The 19,437-nt window shown below is 60.9% G+C and overlaps 1 long non-coding RNA gene across 1 annotated transcript; it reads left to right on the top strand.

Moving 5' to 3' along the window:
- Positions 1–227: 227 nt before the first annotated feature.
- On the top strand, positions 228–6,102 carry LOC128777220 (uncharacterized). The gene is made up of 2 exons (XR_008422393.1): positions 228–501; positions 4,080–6,102. It is a non-coding gene; the product is annotated as an uncharacterized LOC128777220 (long non-coding RNA).
- Positions 6,103–19,437: the final 13,335 nt, after the last annotated feature.

Below are 19,437 nucleotides of genomic sequence, written 5' to 3'. Positions count from 1 at the left end.
TCGCCTGCCAGGCCACCTCCTGCCCCACGTCCCCAGCCAGAGGGTGCCTGGGGTCCTTGGGCTCCGGGCAGGGCTATTTGCCTGGAGTGGCGCTGGCAGCGTGGGAGGAAGTCAGGCCAGATGAACCCACCCCAGGGCGAATGGGGGCAGGGGCCGTGGCAGCCTCCGCACGGCATCCCGCAGGGCTGGGGCAGGACACCCCCCCCCCCCCCCACCCCGTGCACTGGCCTCCGCCTGGAGCCGCACCGTCCGGCCCTCCTTGGCTTCCCGGGGCGGTTCTCAGACACGGGACACGTGTCCAGGGCTCCTCCCGGGAGTGTGGGGAGCTGGACTCGGAGGTCACGAGGACCCGGGGTGCCCTTCCGGACGCCTGTGGATGAGAGCCACCATGGGACCCTGACTGCCCTGGAAGAGGCCAGCCTGGCGGGATGTTCTGTTCTTCCTTAAAGACACACGCACGTGAACACGCTCCCACACCCACACGTGCACGCACAAATGCAGGTGAGTGTGAGCACGTGCGCACACGCTCACACTCTCACATGGGCACACACGCACCGTGGGTGTGGTTGCTTTCCACGTTCGGATCAGCACTGGCTTCAGTCGACAGGGCACTTGGCGGGATTTGACCGCTTCTAGCACAGCACGAGGACCCTCTCCTCTCTTCCTGCCCCCCCGACACCGTGCAGGCAGAACCGCAGCCCTCTGGCCTGGACTTGATGGCCACGGAAGAACAGAATATCCAGGGGCCACGAGTAGCCACCCGGGAGGGTGACAGTGAGACAGCAGTGGGGGGTCCGGGTGGAAGGACGCGTCAGGAGCCGAGGACAACGATGCCAGGGCCTACCTCCCGGCCACGTTTGCCCTCAACCGGCACCGGGGCCGGGAAGTGCACAGTCCCGACGCTCTGGACCGGCCACGGGCAAACAACCCCGGGGCGTGGCAGGTGCGGGCTGGGGGGGCGGAGGCAGGCTGGGGGCATATGGAGAAAAACCCTGTCGCACAGCCCGAGCTCACCCTGGGGGTCACACAGTGGGGTGTGGGACACAGCAGCCCCTCTCCTCTCGGCCACTGCGATGTCACCCTTGTGGGCGGCCCTTGGAGCGGGGAGCCCCTCCCCGTGGAAGGGCCTGTGGGGCGTTCTGCCTTGCGGCAGGACCACCTGGGTGGCTGGGAGGCCGGATCTCTCCCTTCCCGTCCGAGGGCTCCGCCCGAGGGAGAGACACCTGCTGCTGCGCTGTGGGGACACGGGTCCGGGGTCCCTGCAGCCTGGGGTCACCCTCCAGCACCGTCTCGGAATCACGGCCTCAGGAAACGGGGTCACTCACACGGTCAAGGGCTGGTGAGTGCTGACTCTGAACACTAAATCTGTCTGTCGCTGCCGTCGCTCTCCTTCCTGACCTGCACTACAATCCTGCCGCGCTGTTCTGGATGTTTCCAGCAGCCGTCCCACGCAGCTCTGGGCCTTTCTCCACGCGGACGGTCGAGAGGCAGGCACGGAGCTGATGGGGACTGCCGGCAGAAGCGTCCAGAACAGAGCAGCGGGATTGCAGCGGGCTCGGAACGGAAGACAGCCTGAGCTCTGGGCAGAAAGACGTACAGGGCAGGTTGGGCCTTGCGGGAGACCTCCAGGCTAGCCGGCGCTCCTGGAGTTTGGCCCCTGAACCGATCCTCCGCGCGGGAGTGGGCCGACCCCCCGACCCGCACACTCGCCGGCAGCCCTGTGTCCTCAGGCCAGCAGGGCAGAGTCCCCCGGGCCCGGCAGCCCACCTGGCCCCCGGCGCCCCGGCTCGTCGGGAGGGAGCCGTTCTCTGCAGGCAGGGCGTCCCCGCCCACGGCCTCCCTTCCGCTGCCCTCTTTCTGCTCTCCGGGCTGAAGTTGGCCTTTGTGTTGTTTTGTTCTAGTAACCGAAACAACTGGCACAGTCCGCATCGGCCGGCGGGCAGTCGGCCGATGGTCACGCTGTCCACGTGGCCGGGCTGTCGGCTGTCATGTGCAGGTGGGGACGGGGCTGGGGGGAGAGAGGAGCCTAGCAGGGGCTCCCCCAGGCCCAGCAAAGCCGCCCCAGGAATGGGAGGACGCCCCTCCCCACCCCACTTCTGGTTTTCCAGACGGAAAAGCCGGCAGGAGGGGCTGAGCGGACCAGCCGCCCGCCCCCACCCTCCCCTCCCTCTGGAGACCCGGGCGCCCAGCTCTGCGCCCCCAACCGAGGGGGCATTTCTTCCGGTCCTTCTGGCCCAGCGGCCAAGCCGCCAGCGTCTGTTTTCCCGCCGGCTCCCCGTGGAGCCGCATGGCAGCGCCCCAAAGTCGGTATCCGCACACACTCCAACCTGCCCTTCAGTTTATAAGACGTCAATATTTGCTCTTCCATTGAGAAAATAGTCAGAGGTTTTCCTTTAAGTGCTCTGTACACATCGGTGCCCTTCAAAGCACATGCTGTGCTCTTTCTACGCCGTGGAAAGGAGGAAGCCTGGCCTGTGGCTCCCGGCACAAAGCAGCCCTCCCATATTGTCCCCGCCAGCCTGAATGTTCTAGAAGCCAGGGCACCTGGGGAAAGGAGGCCAGCAGGAGCCCCTGGCCCGACACCAATGCCAGGAGGAGGCAGGCGTGGTCATTCTGAGCCACAGGCATCCCAGCCGGGCCCCAGTCCTGGCCCGCAGGCTGACCACCAGCCCACACGGGAGGTTTGGTCTGAAAGGGAGCGTTTCTGGGCTCCAGGTTCTCACAGGGCCTTTGCCAGAGAAGCGTTCATCGGTGAGACAGAGAGAGAGAGAGAGAGAGAGAGAGAGAGGCCCTGCCTGGGCCGGAAGGTCTGCATTTTACACTCAGCCTCTCACTAGACGCCTGACCCCCTGCTTACCCTCTCCAGGCCCCGGTTCTCTTACGCGTGGAAGGGGGGCACATGGAGCCCACGGTATGCGCCTCTCCACAGCGAGGCGTGGCCACAGCAGGGGTAGTTTGGCCGTGAGGTTTGGCGGGTGTTCCACGCCTGGTAACTGGTACCGGCTCATCATTGGCTCTGGGCTCCGGAACCTCTCTCGAGCCTGAGCCGAATCGAGGCCTAGAAGGACGTCATGTGACATGCCAGCGCACAGTAGGCCCTCCCTAACAGCTTTGCCTGAATCCACACGACAAACAGATGAACGGTGACACAGATCGCTGTGGCCGTGCTCTCTGGCTGCCCCCGGGCCCCCTTGCCCTGAGCGCAGGCACCCGCGGGAAGGCCACAAGGGCACCAGCAGGCTGCCCTCCCTTCTGGTGACATTTACACCACAGCCTCCCGCATGTGTGGGCCCCCGGCGGTCCTGAAAGTGGCTACACGGGCACGGACAGCTTGCTTCCTAATTTTTGGACGCCCGGGGTCCCTCAGACCTGGACGGACACGCTCCTGGGCCCCAGCCCCCACCAGAGCCTCCCCTGCTCGCGAGCCCTCGTCCTCTTCAAAGCGGCCCCTGCAGCGATCAGGCCACCTTCTGGCTGGGGGGCTGCGGGATGTGGGACTGAACCCACGAGGACCCCCGTAGATCCCAGGTCCAGCGGCAGGGGAAGGTGCTGGGCCCCCCGGGCCCCTGGGACCTCATTCAGGCCATTGGCTCACCCTGCTGGGCCCACGTCCCCTGTTTCTGGGAGATGATTCTGCGAGTTGCCTAGGATGACGTCGGTAAAAAAGCTTGCTTCCTGCCTGGGGCTCTGAGGACCAGGTCTGCCGTCACGCCTATGACAGAGTTCTGCGGGCCCGCTGGAGTTGACACGAGCTGTCCTGGGGCTGGCTGGGGGAAGGCGGTTCCTTGTTTCTTTTTCCACAGCAGGAGCAGAGGTTTAAGTAACAGATGGCCTGAGGCCTGAGTGGTGGTGGTGGGGGTTGGGGGGCACAGGTGGTCAACCCCGTGGGCCCGTGGGAACCAAGTGGTGGCCATGTGGGTAACTGGGGCATTTAAATAAGGAAACACTCAGGTCTGATCACAAGCCTGTGAGTGTGTGGGGGGCTTTCCCTTTCTTTCTCCTTCTAGAAAGCTCTCCTCCGCCTGGAGCCCCTCCAGACCAGGCTCTCCCTTCTTATATCTGCCCCCTTCCTCCTTCAGGAAGCAGCCCTGACCCTCACCCTCCTGCTTGCTCCCCTTGGGTCTCCAGCCTCCAGGGGACCCCTCTCGAGGGTCTGCTGACATCCTGCCACCCCAGTCTGCCTGGACTCCTCTCCACCTGTCTGGAAGACAGGGTCTCTTCCTGACAGGTGTTCCTCTGCCTTCCACAATCTGGAAGCTTCCCCAGGGCTGAAAATGCCTGGTGAGTGGCGGGCCAGCCTCAGGTGGAGTATGTGGGGCCTCCACGGTCCAGAGGTTTCCAGCTGGTGTCCCGCTCAGTCGTCCGATGGCCAGTCGCCCGTGTCCACCTTGGAGCTGAGTTGGGCTGGGAGATAGCAGAGTGGGAAGCCCAGAGAACGTTCTAGGCGGGCCTGCCAGGGACAGGGAGTGAGCGCCTCTCTCTGGGAGGCCCGTGGGAGGCTCTTGGTCCAACGGCACTGCCGGAGGACGTGTGTGAATCCCAACTCCCGAGGCAGACGGCTTCGGAGGTGTGGGCCACCGCCTGCCTCTGACGCGGCTCGTTCTGTTCGCCTCTGCTTCCTGGCCCGCTGCGGGTGGAGTCCCCTGCCAGGAACGATGGTGCCACCTGGCTCCGTCCTCGACGCTCTGACGTCTGCACTCCGCCGTTTGGGCCAAGATGGAAACCAAGCGGAATGTTCCCGACGTGGGATCTCCTCGTCCCACGGTCCCGTGGCACCCGGGCCACGTCGAGTGGGAAGGAGAGCCGTCCCTCCCCGGGTCCTCCTTCCCCTCTGGGAGCATCGTCCACTGTTGGTTTTGGGGGAAAGTGGAGTCTGCAGAACTCTCTGGCCCCTTACGACAGACAGGCAGGAGTGGTGAGACGAGGGCTCAGGTGGTCTGAGTCCTAGCGGGGACTGAGGACCACACACGGATCCCCCACCACCTCCACGTGGCTCACACCCACCCCAGCCATCTCCCACCAAAGTACTTCCGGCACCCACCCCCCGCCCCCCACCGGCTCTATGGCTGGGACCACGGGCCTCCCCCTGCCCCCAGGACCCTGCTGGGAAGTCGGGAAAGTCTGGCCCCACACCAACTGAAACATGACCCCGGAAGCCCAGGCTTGGCCCCACTGATTCATCAGCGGAGCAAACTTCCTGCCCCCACCTGCCCCCACGCGGCTCACGCTCCCGTCAGCCAGAGCTCGGGGAAGAGGGTGAGGCCCTCCTGCTTGCACAGTGTCCCGGCTCCGACCCCATGAGGCTGGACATCTGCTAGGCCGATGACGGATGTGACCACAGGCAGACAGTGGGCATCAGGGCCACAGAAGCCCAGGATCCGGCGGAAGAGGCCTTAAGATCAGCAGGCCACGGGGCGCCGTGTGGGGCGGCAGGGATCGGACGCAGCGTCAGCTTTTTAAGTCCTGTGTGGATTTTCCTGCACATTAGCAAAAAGCGTAGAGCATCAAAACCTCGACGGAAGGATTTCATCTCTTGTGGCCGAGACTGGTGAGGAGGGCCGTTAGCCCCGGGCTGGCTGAACGGAAAGCGCCAGGCGCGTCGTGGACCGGCCCGGCTGAAATTCTGCCGTGGCCGGTGGGTGACGGAGGCGTGGGGAGCATCGATCTAGCCCAGGGCTCTGCGAACTGTTTCTGGAAAGGGCCAGAGAGTAAATATTTAGGCTCTGTGGCCGGCGGTCTCTGCTGCATCCTCTCTGTTGCAAAAGTCACAGGAGACACGACGTGAACAAGTGGGCGTGGCCGTGCCACAATGAAACTTTATTTATGGACCTGAAATCTGACTTGGGTGCAACCTCCACAGGTCGTCTTCCCCTCCCCCCACCCAAGCCACTTACGAATATTAAAACCGGGGCACACGCGTGGCTCGGTCGGTTGAGCATCTGACTTTGGCTCAGCTCATGATCTCACGGTTGGTAGCTCAGAGCCCCGAGTCGGGCTCTGTGCTGACAGCTCGGAGCCTGCTGTGGATTCTGTGTCTCCCTCCCTCTCTCTGCCCCTCTCAAAATAAATAAATAAACTTTAAAAATAACTAAATAAATAAAATGTTAAAACTCTTCTTGGCCAGGGGTCAGACACAAACAGGCCAGACCTGGGCCGTGGCAGCACAGCCTGTGGGCAGAGTGCAGACTTCAGAGTTTAACGCTCTCGGCTAGGACGAGGTGACAGTCCCAGAGGCGGGGGACTTGCCCAGTCCACGACCGCAGTGGCAGAGACTGGTCCGAGGCCCAGCCCTGCACTCAGACGCACCTCCTGCTTCTGTTTTCTGGGGCTGTCGATGGGGGCGGGGGGAGCTGGTAGTGGCTGTTGGATCTGTGTGACACCCTCCTGACCTCAGCAGCACCCTCTGTTCCTTTGGGAGCAGGAGTAGTCCGACTCTGGGTGGTTCTGGAGGCAGCCCGTCTCAGAACCAGCCCCCAAGGACCCCAGAGACCCGCACGGCAACCCCAGGTTGGCCAAGGTAGCACCGTCTCCCGGCAGGTGCACTGGCCCAGGGGGCGGCTGACCAGCAGGAGCCTCGGGGCCATCCCTGGACATGGGGAGGAAGGGGCTGTAGTTCCTCTGGGGTCTTGAAGCTGGACCACCTTGCAGGCCTTGGGGGGCCGTGGCCAGGACCCCCTCCTCCAGGCAGCTGAAGGAGTCCCATCTGCAGAGGGAGAGAAAGAGCCCCCACCGGGACAGGAATGTGGACCCTGCCCTAGAGTGTCTCCAGCGGAGCCCAGAACACACACTAGCCTTGCTCCTGCATGTGGCCTGCGCCTCGCAGAGGCCCTGCCACTCACACCCGAGGCCCTCCCCTCGGTGCCTCTGTGGCTCAAGGCCCTGATCGGCCCTCAACCCCTCCAGAGGGTCCCAGAACCACACATGGCAACAGATGAGCCTTAGGACCCGGCAGCCGTGCCGGAATATTCCAAAGGCCCCGGAGGCTGTCAGAGGCCGAGAGTGTGATCAAAATCCCCAAATGTTCCAGGACAGGAAACCAGTTTCACCCTCAGTGCTTCCCCCGCTGACGGCCACTTCAAACCCGGCCGCCGCACAACCACAGACTCGCCGCCGTTCTGAAAACTGCCGCACGTCGTCCCGGGCACACGGCGGCTGGCAGAGGCCCGAGTAAAAGATCGGTCTTCTAGATTAAAGCATGCGTCCTCTGTGGCGGTGCCTTGTTCTGCCCCCGAGGGGAGCGGGCAAGACTGAATAGAGAGGAGGTCCAGCCGGCACCGCGCGGACTCTGCAGCCCCTTCGACGGGCGGGGACCGCAGCCTGGCAGGTGCGCCCGCCTGCTCGGCACCGTGGGTTACGGGGCTGGTTATGGGGCTCCTGTCGGGAAGGGCTGGCTGAGTAGGGAGCCGGCTGTGCAGGTGGTGTCGACGGGACCCGGTGGCCTTGATGAAAGCAGCCGTTGCCTGCGGACAAAGACGATGAGAGGGTAGCCTCTCTCACCTTCTCTGGGGAAACTGAGGCCGCAGGGCAAGGGCCTGGGTGCCACGTGGCACTGTTGGGACCCAGCTCCGGCCTCTGGGCTGCCAGGAGGTGTTCTTCCTGTGCCCCGAGGAAGGCGGGGAACATGGTCATATTGGAATGTGAGCCGTGGGGGCCCCCCCTTTTCCTTTTAAAGTTTATTTATTTATTTAGAGAGAACCAAGGGGGGAGGGGCAGAGAGAGAGAGAAGGGGACAGAAGATCCAAAGCAGGCTCTGCGCTAACAGCACCCGGCCCGACGCGGGGCTCGAACTCACAAACTGTGAGACCGTGACCTGAGCCAAAGTCGGAGGCTCAGCCTGCGCACCCACCCGGGCCGACGTGCACACACAAAGGCCAGGTCCCCAGAGGCAGAGCCTGGAAGCCGATTCCGGGAGAAGTAGGAGGCGCCATCGGGAACTGTCGGGCACAGACCCTGAAGTCTGGCTCGGCGGGCTCCTCCTTCCCACATCCCTGCTTAAGTGTGGAACATTCCGGAGAGCACTTGGTCAGGCAGGGAGCCATCAGCCCCGCGATAGCTGAGCCTGTGTGAGGGTGAGGCTGGCCCGCTCCGAGCCATCCCTGAAATGCCTCGAGGCGAAGGGGGTTGTTTAGATGTCTGGTTCTCTCAGTTCTGCGTGAAAAACTGTCTAGCCTCGTAGTTTTTATTACATGTTTGCTATGTGTGTAGACCTTGCATAGGTGCAGTGAATCCAATCAATTAGCAAAAGTGTATTCCGCTGTAATTTCTAAAGCGCCCCCGCGTAATGACTGTGGTTGAAAGTACCTGAGAAAATGTTAATAAAAGGTTTGACTCCTCTGCACATGAACTGACCTCTTGAAGGTCACAGCTGAATGGAGGCAGGGTCTGGAAACGGGAGGTACCTGGGTCACCTCGGGACATCCTCCCAGCGTTACTGTCTTCACCCCCAAACTCACCTCTGCCCCTCTTCCCCTCCCCTTCTCCCCCCTTCCCTTCCCCCCCTGCTCTCAGGGCTCGGGACCCTGAGGGGAGGGTTGGGCCCCTGGGAGTCCGGAGGGGACACAGGGCTTTAATGCTGAAACCAGGATTCCCGGTCACCCGAGCTGGGGGACAGTCACACCCTGGGACCGTCAGAGGACGTGGCCGCTCTGGTTGGGATTCTGACAAAGGGGCTTGGACTCTGGGGTCCTGGCTTCCCTGACAGTGCCCCGAACTCTCTGGCCAAGGGTGGTGGCCAACCCCTGGCCAGATCCTCACGCCCCAAGGGCAGGAGAGGGACGCAGGTGGCACCTGTCCCCTGTGAGCGAGGAGCGTGCTGTCCCGGGCGCTCGCTCCGCAGGGCCCGCGACGTTATATACAGAAGAGCTGATAATTAGTCACCAGCACGATCCAGGCGTGGTTCCTCCTTTCCATTTCACGGCTCACATCTCGCCCTCCACTCCTGTACTTCCTTCCCTCCTGGGGGCTGAGATGCCAGCACGCTGAGTCACAGCTGCTTGAGCGAGGACCGCGGCGTGCGGGGGAGGCCTGGTGGCCGGAGGGGAGGCTCGGGGCCCGTACTCAGAGGCCCACTGAGGCCATGGAGGGGGCAGCCACGAAAGTGCCTTCAACCCTTTTAGCCTGACTTTAAGAACAATGCAGAGTCATTCACACGGAATTTGAAAATAAAGAAAATTATAAGAAGCAGAAGGAAGAAAATACACTCAACTCACCACACAGTGAACACTATCAACGCTTTTGGAATGTTTCCTTCCAGTCCTACCTGTTTCTGCACATTGTAAAAACAGAATTAAGTCTGTGTGTGTGTGTGTGTGTGTGTGTGTGTGCATGTGTGGATGTGTGCATATGCATGCATGTATGCATGTGAGTGTGTGCACACGTGCGTGTGTGTGCACGAGTGTGTCTTCTTTGAGTGTGGGTTTCTGCTCGCTTGGGGTTTAGCTCTGTCTACAGGGCCAGTGGTTTTAACTACACTTCTGTATTTTCTGCAATCTTGCTGTCCTGGTGTCTGTGGCCTCCCTGGCTGGGGACAGGCGGCCCTCCCCGGGTTAGCCAGCTGCCAGAGACGGCCAGGGGTCCCCCACACCGGGTCCCCCTGATGCCCCCACCCGGGACCAACCCTGGGGCACGTACCGGGCAACAAGAGACCACCTCTGCGGCTCAGAACCTGCCAGAATGGCTCAAACTGGCCCGTCCTAGGCTGGCTCCCCTGCCTTGTCTTTCCTACAGAAAACCCAGCCTTCCCCTTGCTTCTGCCTCCCGACCCGGGCCTGGTGCTTCCCCATGTGGCCCCACGTGGTGTCGTGCCCCTTTCTCTAGTACGGAATAAAACATCTTCTTCCAACAACATGGGTCCCTCTTGTTCTCACCTCTGTAAATGAAACCCTGGGTGCAATTCTGATACAGGATGTGTGTGTGCAGCTTGCTCCCATCACTTAACATTGTCACGTGGGTATTTCCCAAGGCCATTGATGTTCTTTTTCAATGTGATTTGTAATGAGCGTATAATACCCTCTCCCACGAGTATACCAAAATCCCTTTTGCTATCTTTGGTTTGCTTCTATTTATTTTTAATTACCCTGAGAGGAACATTTTTGTGCATCGATATTTCCCCATGTTTTGGGATCTTTCCCTAAGTCAGGTAACCAGAAATAGATGCGCTGGATCAAAGGGACATTTTCAGGGGGGACATTCATGCTGACAATGACCTCTGACGTTGCCTGCGTGTCGGCTGGAAGGGTGGCCAGCCCTGAGGATTGTCCGCTATATGAAGCTCACCAGTTCGACAGGGAGAGCATGGTGTGGAGGTGTCGTGGTTTGTATTTAACCACTGGTCAGGTAGGGCCGTCCTCCCTGTGTTTTGTGATCACAGGCATTTGCTTTCTAGAGAATTCCTTATGCCCGTTCTTGGCCTGTCTTTCACATCATGGTCACCTAACCTGTTTTTGTTTTCACTTGGAGACACTCCTTGCGCACGAAGGGGGTTGGTTGCAGGTTTTGAATTGCTTCTCCCCTAAAGCCTTCGTGTGTTGAAGACTTGGCCCTTTGTATCTCAGAATGTGACCTTGTCTGGAAACCGGGTCGTTGCAGATGTAATTAGTTAAGAGGGGTCATATTGGAGAGGGGTGGCCCTGATCCAATACGACCGCTGGGAAATTTGGACACAGACACGTACAAGAGCACCACGTGAAGATTCAGGCAGAGATTGGGGTGGGGCGTCACCTACCAGCCCCAGAACGCCAAAGAAGCCAGCGAACCAGCAGGAGCCGGGGGGAGGGCTGGAAAGAACCAGCTTCACCGGCGCCTTGGCTTTGGCCATCCAGCCCCTCCAGAACTGAAACAACGACGTTCTGTTGTCCGTACTACTCTGTGGGGCCTCGGTACAGCAGCCCCAGCAAAGTAATGCAGGGATCAGCCCCGCGTCTACAGGGCCGGCCAGCACGTTCTCCGACGTTCCCACGTGGAGGAAGAAAGTCACCTCCGGGGCCCAGGGGAGCTTCTCTGGGGCTGGCCCTGCGTGTCTCGTCATAGAGGTGCTGGGCTGCCCCATCCCCTTTCCTCCCCGAGAGGAGCCCGAGATGGCCTGACACCCGATAGCCCCTCGTCCCCATTCCCTCTCCCACGGCCCCCGCTGCATTTGGCACCCTGGTGACTGCAGGGGACTTCCAGCTACAGCATTGATCCCCACCGTCCCCAGAAAGGAATCTGGGGTAAAGGGCTGCATACGCCCAGTCCTAGCAAAGTGTCAAAGATCGAACTGCTTTTGCCCACCAGGTTGGCCAAGTCACTGGATGTTGACTAAGGACCCCAGAACAAGGAGCGGCTGACTCCTCGCAGATGATGATGCCAGAGGAGCCTGGTGGCGGCAGGCGGCAGAGGAAGGCAGGGGGCGGGGGTGGTGCGTTCAGGCCTGCGCAGGCCCAGGCGGCCTCGGGGGATTGGAACGTGCAGGATCGGAGCCTACAGGACCATCCGCACTCATGCCAAGGTCAACAGTGTAGCAAGGATGTGGTTTCCACGCCCCGGCACATTCTCTCCCTCCCCGCTTTCGCCCACGCCGTGTTTTCTAGGGGTCAGTGGCTGCAAACTCACTTCCCAAGCGCACTGCTGGCCATCTGCGTGGGACAGCCTGCAGGGAGGGAGAGGGGAGAGGACCAGCTCGTCCTGCTTGAGTTGAGTCAGCGGCCACTAGGAGTGCGTCCCTGTCCTGCTCAGGTGGCCCCTCCGTGGCACTTCCAGGACCAATGGCATCCCAGCCCTAACGGCCGGGCGGGGCACAGGCTCTGTGGCCAAGAGCAGCTCCTGCTGCTGGGATCGCCTGGCCTGCCTGTCCCTCCAAGCCACCTGCCTCTGAGGCCCCAGCACCCGGGTGGCCAGTTCCCGGCACTAACGTCCCTCTGTCGGAACGCCCGCACCGGCTGCTTTTCCTGCAGGGCCCTCAGCACCGTCCCGGACCACGGGGCCGGGGACAGTCAGAGCCCGGGCCATGCCGTCACGCCCGAACCCTGCCACCGCATCTGCCTGCAAAGGCACATGGGAGCGGCCCCTCCCACACCGCCCCGCCCGCCCACCCCCCCCCCCGCAGGTCCACGTGCCCACGTGCACGGCGGCATTGTGTTCAGTGGTGGCTCCCGGGCCCGACCTGTATACCTATGACTGTTATGAGCCACTGTGCGATAGGGAGGGAATCTCCTGAGCTCGGTGTCGCCCGGAAAACAAAAGCGCACGAATAAAAGGGGTGAGACCGCAGGTGTGCCCCTTCACGCTCTTTTGTCTTCTCTCCTATTTGCTCATTAATGCCAGGGTTGCACGTGCACAAGGGCCACACTGCTGGCTCTGCGGGGGGGAGGGGAGGGGAAGACTTCACCGAGTACGCGTCCCGTCGTGCCTTCAGAAGTTTAAAGCACCGCACTAAGTATGCGTAAAAGGTGCTGTTTGTTTGAAGAGTTCAATTTGGGGCGGGTCGAGGTGGGCAGGCCGGTGCCCCGGGAGGGCCCGCACCGGCCCCGGGCAGCATGGGGTGTCGGGACAAGCCCTGGCCCACAGCTGGCCCCTGTCAACACAGGGAGCCGGGCCCCAAGCACCACCCCCACCCCCAGCCTGCCTCCTGGGCCCATGGCCTTGCTGCTCTTAAGGGAGCTGGCTCTCGCCGCCCCCGAGGCCCCAGGAAGGTCGACCGGGGACCGGCAAGGGCACCTGCTTCTTTGGTGTAACGAGTGGGTGCTGCTGGGCGTGCGTGCCTCACGACAAGCCGGCGGGGACCCGCTTCAAACCCACGCGCTGGCAGCGAGGGACCCCGGTGACGGCGGCCGTCTGCATTGCTACTCCCTGGCGGGTTCATGCCATGCCCCCAAGCCAGCCGGGGAGTCTGAGCTATGTGAAGACGTCCCCACGGGGACAGGCCACACGGCCCGCGGGGAGGGGCTGTGCCCACACCGACCTCAGTGGTCTGTTCCTGCCGCTGGCCCCTGCCCCCTGCAGCCAGCACAGTGGCCAGGAGCCCGTCTTCCCAGGCCCTGTGTGACGGCTGGTCAATGGCCTCCTCCGTGGGCACAGACAGATCCTACAGTGGACTCTGGCCGCCAGAGGCCCGGCCTTGGGTGCTGACCACTCCTCCCCCGCCCCCGGGCACATGCTTCGGAGGGCCTTGAATCCTGAGATTCATCCTCCAGAAGTTTCTTCAGCTGCACCTGTCTTTCCTGGCCTGAATAATCAAGTGGCAGGAGCAGGGCCCCTCACACAGTCTCGAGTCTATCCCCAAATAAGTGAGTTGCCACACTAGCTAGTCACTGCTAAGCACATAGACAAGCTACTCCTTTAAGAAAGAAGCCGCCTCAAAGGGAAGGAGCAGGGTGACGACCGCAGGCCGGCAGGTGGGGGGCTTGTCCCCGCAACACCCCCCCGCCCCCGCGAGTGAACAACTTGGGACTGACGGAAACAGCTCTGGGAGGCCCCAGGCTGCCATCAAGAAGCTGCAGAAACCCAGAGGGCACAGGAGCCCGGGACAGCCTGTAGCGGAGCAAGCTTTCGCCTCCACCCCCGCGTCCCCAGCCCGGCGCACCGCAGCCCCGAGAGGGATCCCCTTGGCACGACCTCCCGTGGAAGAAGGGCAGCCCTCATCACCCCACAGACTCCCGCGGGCTCAGCCAGTGCAGCACCCGGGCCACAGGGCTGCCGGCCCGGCCCCACTGCGGGGAAGGAATGAGCCACCCCCCGGGCCGGAGCCCCCACCCACGCCCCAACCGCTGCTCCAGAGCCACCCTACCCTGCACACGCCCACGCCTCAGACTCGGGCCCTGCCGCCACCGCGTGCAGCCGGAGGGGCCCCCTGGCCACCGCGTCTGTCCGCGTGTAACAGGAGTACAGGACCCCGGCGGCCTTCAGCACTGTGCGCCCGGACCGCCCCCGCCTCCACCGCGGACGCCTGCAGCCTCGGCTGACGTGGCCGCACAGAGACGCTGCCCCACGACCACAGCCCGCTGCGACCCGCCACCCGCCGGAGCTGGGTCCGCCACACCTCACTCAGCGCCCTCCTGCTCACCCGTGGGCATCACTCCTCACAGGTTAGAACGCCTATTACCGGCAAGACAACAGACAACAAGTGTTGCCAAGGACCTGGAGAAAAGAGAAGCCTTTGCTGCTGGTGGGAATGTAACTTCTGGAAACCAGCGTGGAGGTTCCTCAAAGAATTAAAAATACAATAACTTGATGATCCAGCCATCTCACGGCTGGGTACATATCCAGAGGAAAAGGAAACCATGGGGCACCTGGGTGGCTCAGTCGGTTAAACATCCGACTTCAGCTCGGGTCATGATCTCGCGGTTTGTGAGTTCGAGCCTCGTGTCGGGCTCTGTGCTGACAGCTCAGAGCCTGGAGCCTGCTTCCGATTCTGTGTCTCCCTCTCTCTCTGCCCCTCCCTCACTCATGATCTCTCTCTCTGTGTCTCTCAAAAATGAATAAACATTAAAAAAAAAAAAAAAGACAGTGAAATCAGGACTTCAGAGAGCAATCTACGTCTCCTTATTTATTGCAGCTTTATTCACAATAGCCGAGATCCGGAAACAACCTGAGTGCTCACTGAAGGATGAATGGATAAAGATGTGGTTTATGCATATGCTGGCGTATCATCCAGCCTGGCGAGGAAGGAAAGCCTGCCATTTCTGAGAGTGTGGATGAACCTCGAGGTCAGTGTTCTCCCTAAGATGAGCAGGTGCAGACAGGCAAATATGCGTGTGGACCCTGCATGGCAAAGAGCGCCACGGTGGCTCCCGGGGCTGGGCTGCGGGGAGGCAGATACGAGCAGGTGTCGGCCAAGGGTACTGAGTTTCAGTTAGGCAACATGAGTGAGTTCTGGAGACTTTTTAAAAAATGTTAATTTATATATTTTGAGGGGGGGGGAGATATAGCTTGTGTATGCGAGCGGGGGAGGGGCAGGGAGGGGGAGAGAGAGAGGATCCCAAGCAGGCTCCGTGCCGTCAGTGCAGAGCCCAACGTGGGGCTTGATCTCATGAACTGTGAGATCATGACCTGAGCTGAAATCAAGAGTTGGGCGCTTAACCCCCCGGTGCCCTGAGTTCTGGAGACATAATGTATGACAACGTGATTACAGAGGACAATGCTGTATACTTGAAATTTGTTAAGGAGGTAAGTTTCCAGTGTTCTCACAAGGAAGAAGAGAAGGAGAGTTATTTGAGGTGACAGATCGGTTCGTTAGCTCAACCGTGATTTTTTATTTCACAGTGTATATGACTATCAAAATAAAATCGTATGCCTTAACTATATATAGTTTTTATTTGTCAAAGATTCCTTAATTTATTTTTATTTGATGTTTATTTATTTTTGAGAGAGAGAAAGAGAAAGAGAGAGAGACAGCATGGGCAGGGGAGGGGCAGAGAGAGAGGGAGACACAGAATCCGAAGCAGGCTCCGGGCTCCGAGCTGTCAGCACAGATCCTGACGTGGGGCTCGAACCCAGAACTGAGAGATCATGACCTGAGCCGAAGTCGGATGCTTAACTGACTGAGCCACCCAGGCGCCCCCAAATATTCCTTAATTAAGAAAAATTAGCAGTGGCTTGGTCTTAGATGCAAAGCCGGATCCCACCTGAGCCCCTCCTGCCTTTGAGAAGAAGACGCCCCTAAAGAAGCAGGACAACAGGGGCGCCTGGGGGGCTCAGCTGGTTAAGCGTCCGACTTCGGCTCAGGTCACGATCTCGCGGTCCATGAGTTCGAGCCCCGAATCGGGCTCTGGGCTGACAGCTCAGAGCCTGGAGCCTGCTTCCGATTCTGTGTCTCCCTCTCTCTCTGCCCCTCCCCCATTCATGCTCTGTCTCTCTCTGTCTCAAAAATAAATTTAAAAAAATATAAAGTTTCCTTTAAAAAAATAAAAAAAAAAAAAGAAACAGGACAACAAACACAGCAGGACACGAGTCTAAGCCATCGCTTTGGGGATGGGGTGACGCCCGCACAGAGTCTGTGCTCCGTGTAGGGAAGCAGCATGTGGCTCTCTAACACTCGGGCGCGTGGTTTCCATCCAGTGCGTCCTCCCACCGGGGCCGTGGCCCAAGGGACAAGGGGAGACATGCCGATTGCCCCTGCAGGTCTGAGCTGTCTCCTTTCTCGCTCAGCATGACGACTGAGCACTGGCATTTCCCACCCCAGGCGCGGAGAGTTTTCAAACACAGATGCACCTGTCTTCGTGGCCTCCGGTGGCGAGCGTTCTGAGCTCTGCTTCACAGATGGGAAAGCCGTGAGGTTAATTAAACCATTTGTTGCCCCACGTGTCGTCGGCTTTGGGCTGGGAGCCACCCGGAGACCCGCTCCCGTCGACCTTGGCTGAGCAGCACACAGCCGGAGAGCCCCCCACCCCCACCCCCCTGCAGAGCCGCCCCCTAGCCGGCCAGAAGAAGAGGTTGGGGTTAGAGCTGCACAGCAGTTTCTTTCCATTCTCGCAATTTATGATCACTCTGTTCCGCTGGGTCCCCAGGAATAAGAAACTGTGCCTGTCAGCCAAATGTACGTGCAGACCGTGTTTCTTGTTAGATGGCCCCGATTATCTGAGAAAATCTGACGCTCCAATTAAGAAAAGGACACGTGGGCATGCTGTGGACAGAGGTTATTTTTGTTAATGTTTTATTTATTTACTTGCATGAAATTTACTGTCAAATTGGTTTACGTATGACAACGATCGTTTTGAAATAGTCAAAAGAACGGGTCAGGCCCGTCCGCGGCCCAGATGCCTGTTGCAGCTCGGCCTCCGGGGTGCCAGCGGCTTACAGCCCGTTCCGCGTGAGGCCGCCTGTGAGCGGACGGTACGCCTGTCCCACCTTCTGACTTGGAGGAGCGGGACGCTGGCTGGGTCCTGTCTCAGGCTGGGTTCCCCAGAAGCACAGCCCGAGGCGGAGTTTGTGAAGGTGATTGGTGGGGAGGCGAATCACCGAGCATTAGGAGGTGAGTTACGTTCCCCAAACTCACGTGCTGAAGTCTCAAATCCCAGGACCTTGGGATGTGACCGTATCTGGAGACAAGGTCTTGAAAGAGGTGATTAGGGCACAATGAAAACATTAGGGTGGCCCTGCTCCAACCTGACCAGTGTGCTTATAGGAAGACGATTAGGACGCCCAGAGAAACGGCCGTGTGAGGACACACAGGGAAGGCAGCCATCTACGAGCCAAGGAGGAGGCCTTCTCAGAAGCCAATCCCATCAGCACCCGAGCTCGGACTTCAGCCTCTAGATCGTGTGGAAAAGGTGTTGTGTTGTTTAAGCCCCTGGTCTGGGTTGTTCGTGGCAACCTTACTCATTCCCATGGGAATGGGGGAGAGGGAGACGGGACAAGGGAGGTGGCTAAGCTAGGATGTTGGCTGCAGAGGAACATTAACCTGTCCCACGGGGGTCCAGACTTTGAGCTGTCCCGCAGGGAGGGCCCAGCCTGCGGGACTTCGGGTGTGAGCTGTGTGCACAGAGGACCTGTCCTGTGGGGGCTCCAGGCCTGAGCTGTACCCCAGAGCCCTGAACCCCTTCCAGAGCCGCAGCAGCCTCTGGGCCCCTAGCAGCTCACGGCCAGGGGTGGTGCCGAGGCCTGGAGAGAGGGGTTGGGTGGGACAGCAACAGCACCCACTGCCTCGCACGGGGAGCTCCGGCCGGCCTGAGAGCCTCAGGAACTCATTGATCGCCGCCCCGAGCGGGTTGAGATTAGCATTCGGACACCGGTGCCCAGAGGGACAGCCACCGGTGAGGGAAGAAAAGTGCCCTTAGCACATAGGACCTTGTGGGACCTCAGGGCGCTGGGTAGCCTTTGCACGCGGCTTGGGCAGAGGGCAGCCCCAGGGGATCTAGAACTGTGGCCTCCGGGAAGGGGTCCGGGGAAGCCACTCCTGGGGGCGCGGCCCAGGCCCCGCTGGCCTCACTGCACATTGCCTGCACCTCCTGACCTTCCAATGCCCCCGAAGTGAGTTGCGCACCTGGCTGTGCCCCGTCCCCCAAAACTTCCCCGTCACTCACTGCTGGCAGGGGTCCACTCACCCTTCCTCGTGCCCACTGAGGCGCATCTGGGGACCCCACAAGCGGTCGCTATAGGTGCTGGCTGGCAGGCCGTGTGAGATCACTTGCCTTTTTCCCCATGATGGCAGGACACGGGGCCGGGTGGTGCCGCGTAACCCTTGAGTTCCCACCTAGAGGAAAGAAAAGATGCTCACGAGGGAGCCCGGCAGCAGCCCTGCTCCCTGCTCACCTGCTGTGGTGCGTGTGCACACACACGGGCACATGCGTGTGGCGGGCTGGGGCAGGGGGGTCCGACCGAACCGGCACCGTGCCCGGATGGCATTCCCTGCGTCGGGTCCCCCTCTCGTCCACTCGGTATCATGCAGATCTATTCATCGCTTTCTACCTCTGTTTGCTCATCTATAAAATGGGGACACCTGCTGCCTGCCCAGTTGCCATGACGATTAAATGGACTCTCTGCCCGACCCCGGTGGGGAGCCCCGGATGGCTGCCAGCTGACCTCCGTCCACATTCTTCACACGCAGGGGCTCGAGCACTCGGGGGACCCACTACCTGGGCTCCTCGGACCCACCACTCGCCGTGGCTCTCTGTCACCGGGAGTCAGACGCGGCACGGCGGGTGCAGAGTAGGTCCAGGTGTCAAAGGTGACGGTGAGAGCTGTGGTGTCCAGCTAGCTGTCCTCTCCCCACGTGGACAAGGCTCCTGGTCGGGCCACGACCAACAAGGAAAGCTCCCGCACTCCTGTGGCGTCTTCGGTCTCTCCCGCTTGCTTGCACACCAGGCTGTGAGCCACGTGCTGTGTTGGCTAAGGCCCTGGAGCCGTGAGCGTCACCACCCTCCCCGTCTTGCAGGGACGGGGACAGAACCCCAGACGAGAAAATGACTCGGTCGAGGTGGCTTGGCGTCCCTTCTCCTGTTGCGGCCCTCGGGATCCTGCTCTGCACACGTCCTGCCCACACGGCCCCCAAGCAAAACCCGAGCTCTGATGACACGAACGGCTTCCACCTTGGTTTCACATGCCCAAGGCAGAAGGCGAGAGAGGTTCCGTGTCCCTTTGCGTGAGAAGAAAGCAGGAGCAGGACCGTAGCCGCCACGTGGGCTTGGGATGTCTGCCCGCAACGCCCAGACCACCCCTTGCAGACACGAAGCGTAGGGTTTATCTTTACCAAGTGGCCTCTTTGGAAAGGCCTGGCGCGCGTGGGCAAACAGGGCACACGAGGAGCCCGTGCCAGCCCAGCTGCCCAGGTCGCTGTGTTCAGTGAACGTCCCTAACCTGGTGCGGTGCTGTTGGTCATGGCGGCTTGGGCGGTGGCCCTGCCCGTCGGTGTGGGGCAGCGGAGGGTCTGGCCCTCCTGAGTTCCACTGTCCACACCCAGGAGAGCCGGCCCCGGCTGGGTGAGGTTCCAGGATGGACGCTGGGAGCCCGGTCTGGCCCCGAGGG

This window comes from Panthera pardus, unplaced genomic scaffold (genome assembly GCF_024362965.1).
Source record: "Panthera pardus isolate Hobbes unplaced genomic scaffold, ASM2436296v1 HiC_scaffold_16, whole genome shotgun sequence".
Lineage (NCBI taxonomy): Eukaryota > Metazoa > Chordata > Mammalia > Carnivora > Felidae > Panthera > Panthera pardus.
The sequence above is the reverse complement of the archived record's forward strand: the minus strand, read 5'-3'. Positions and strand labels throughout refer to the sequence as shown.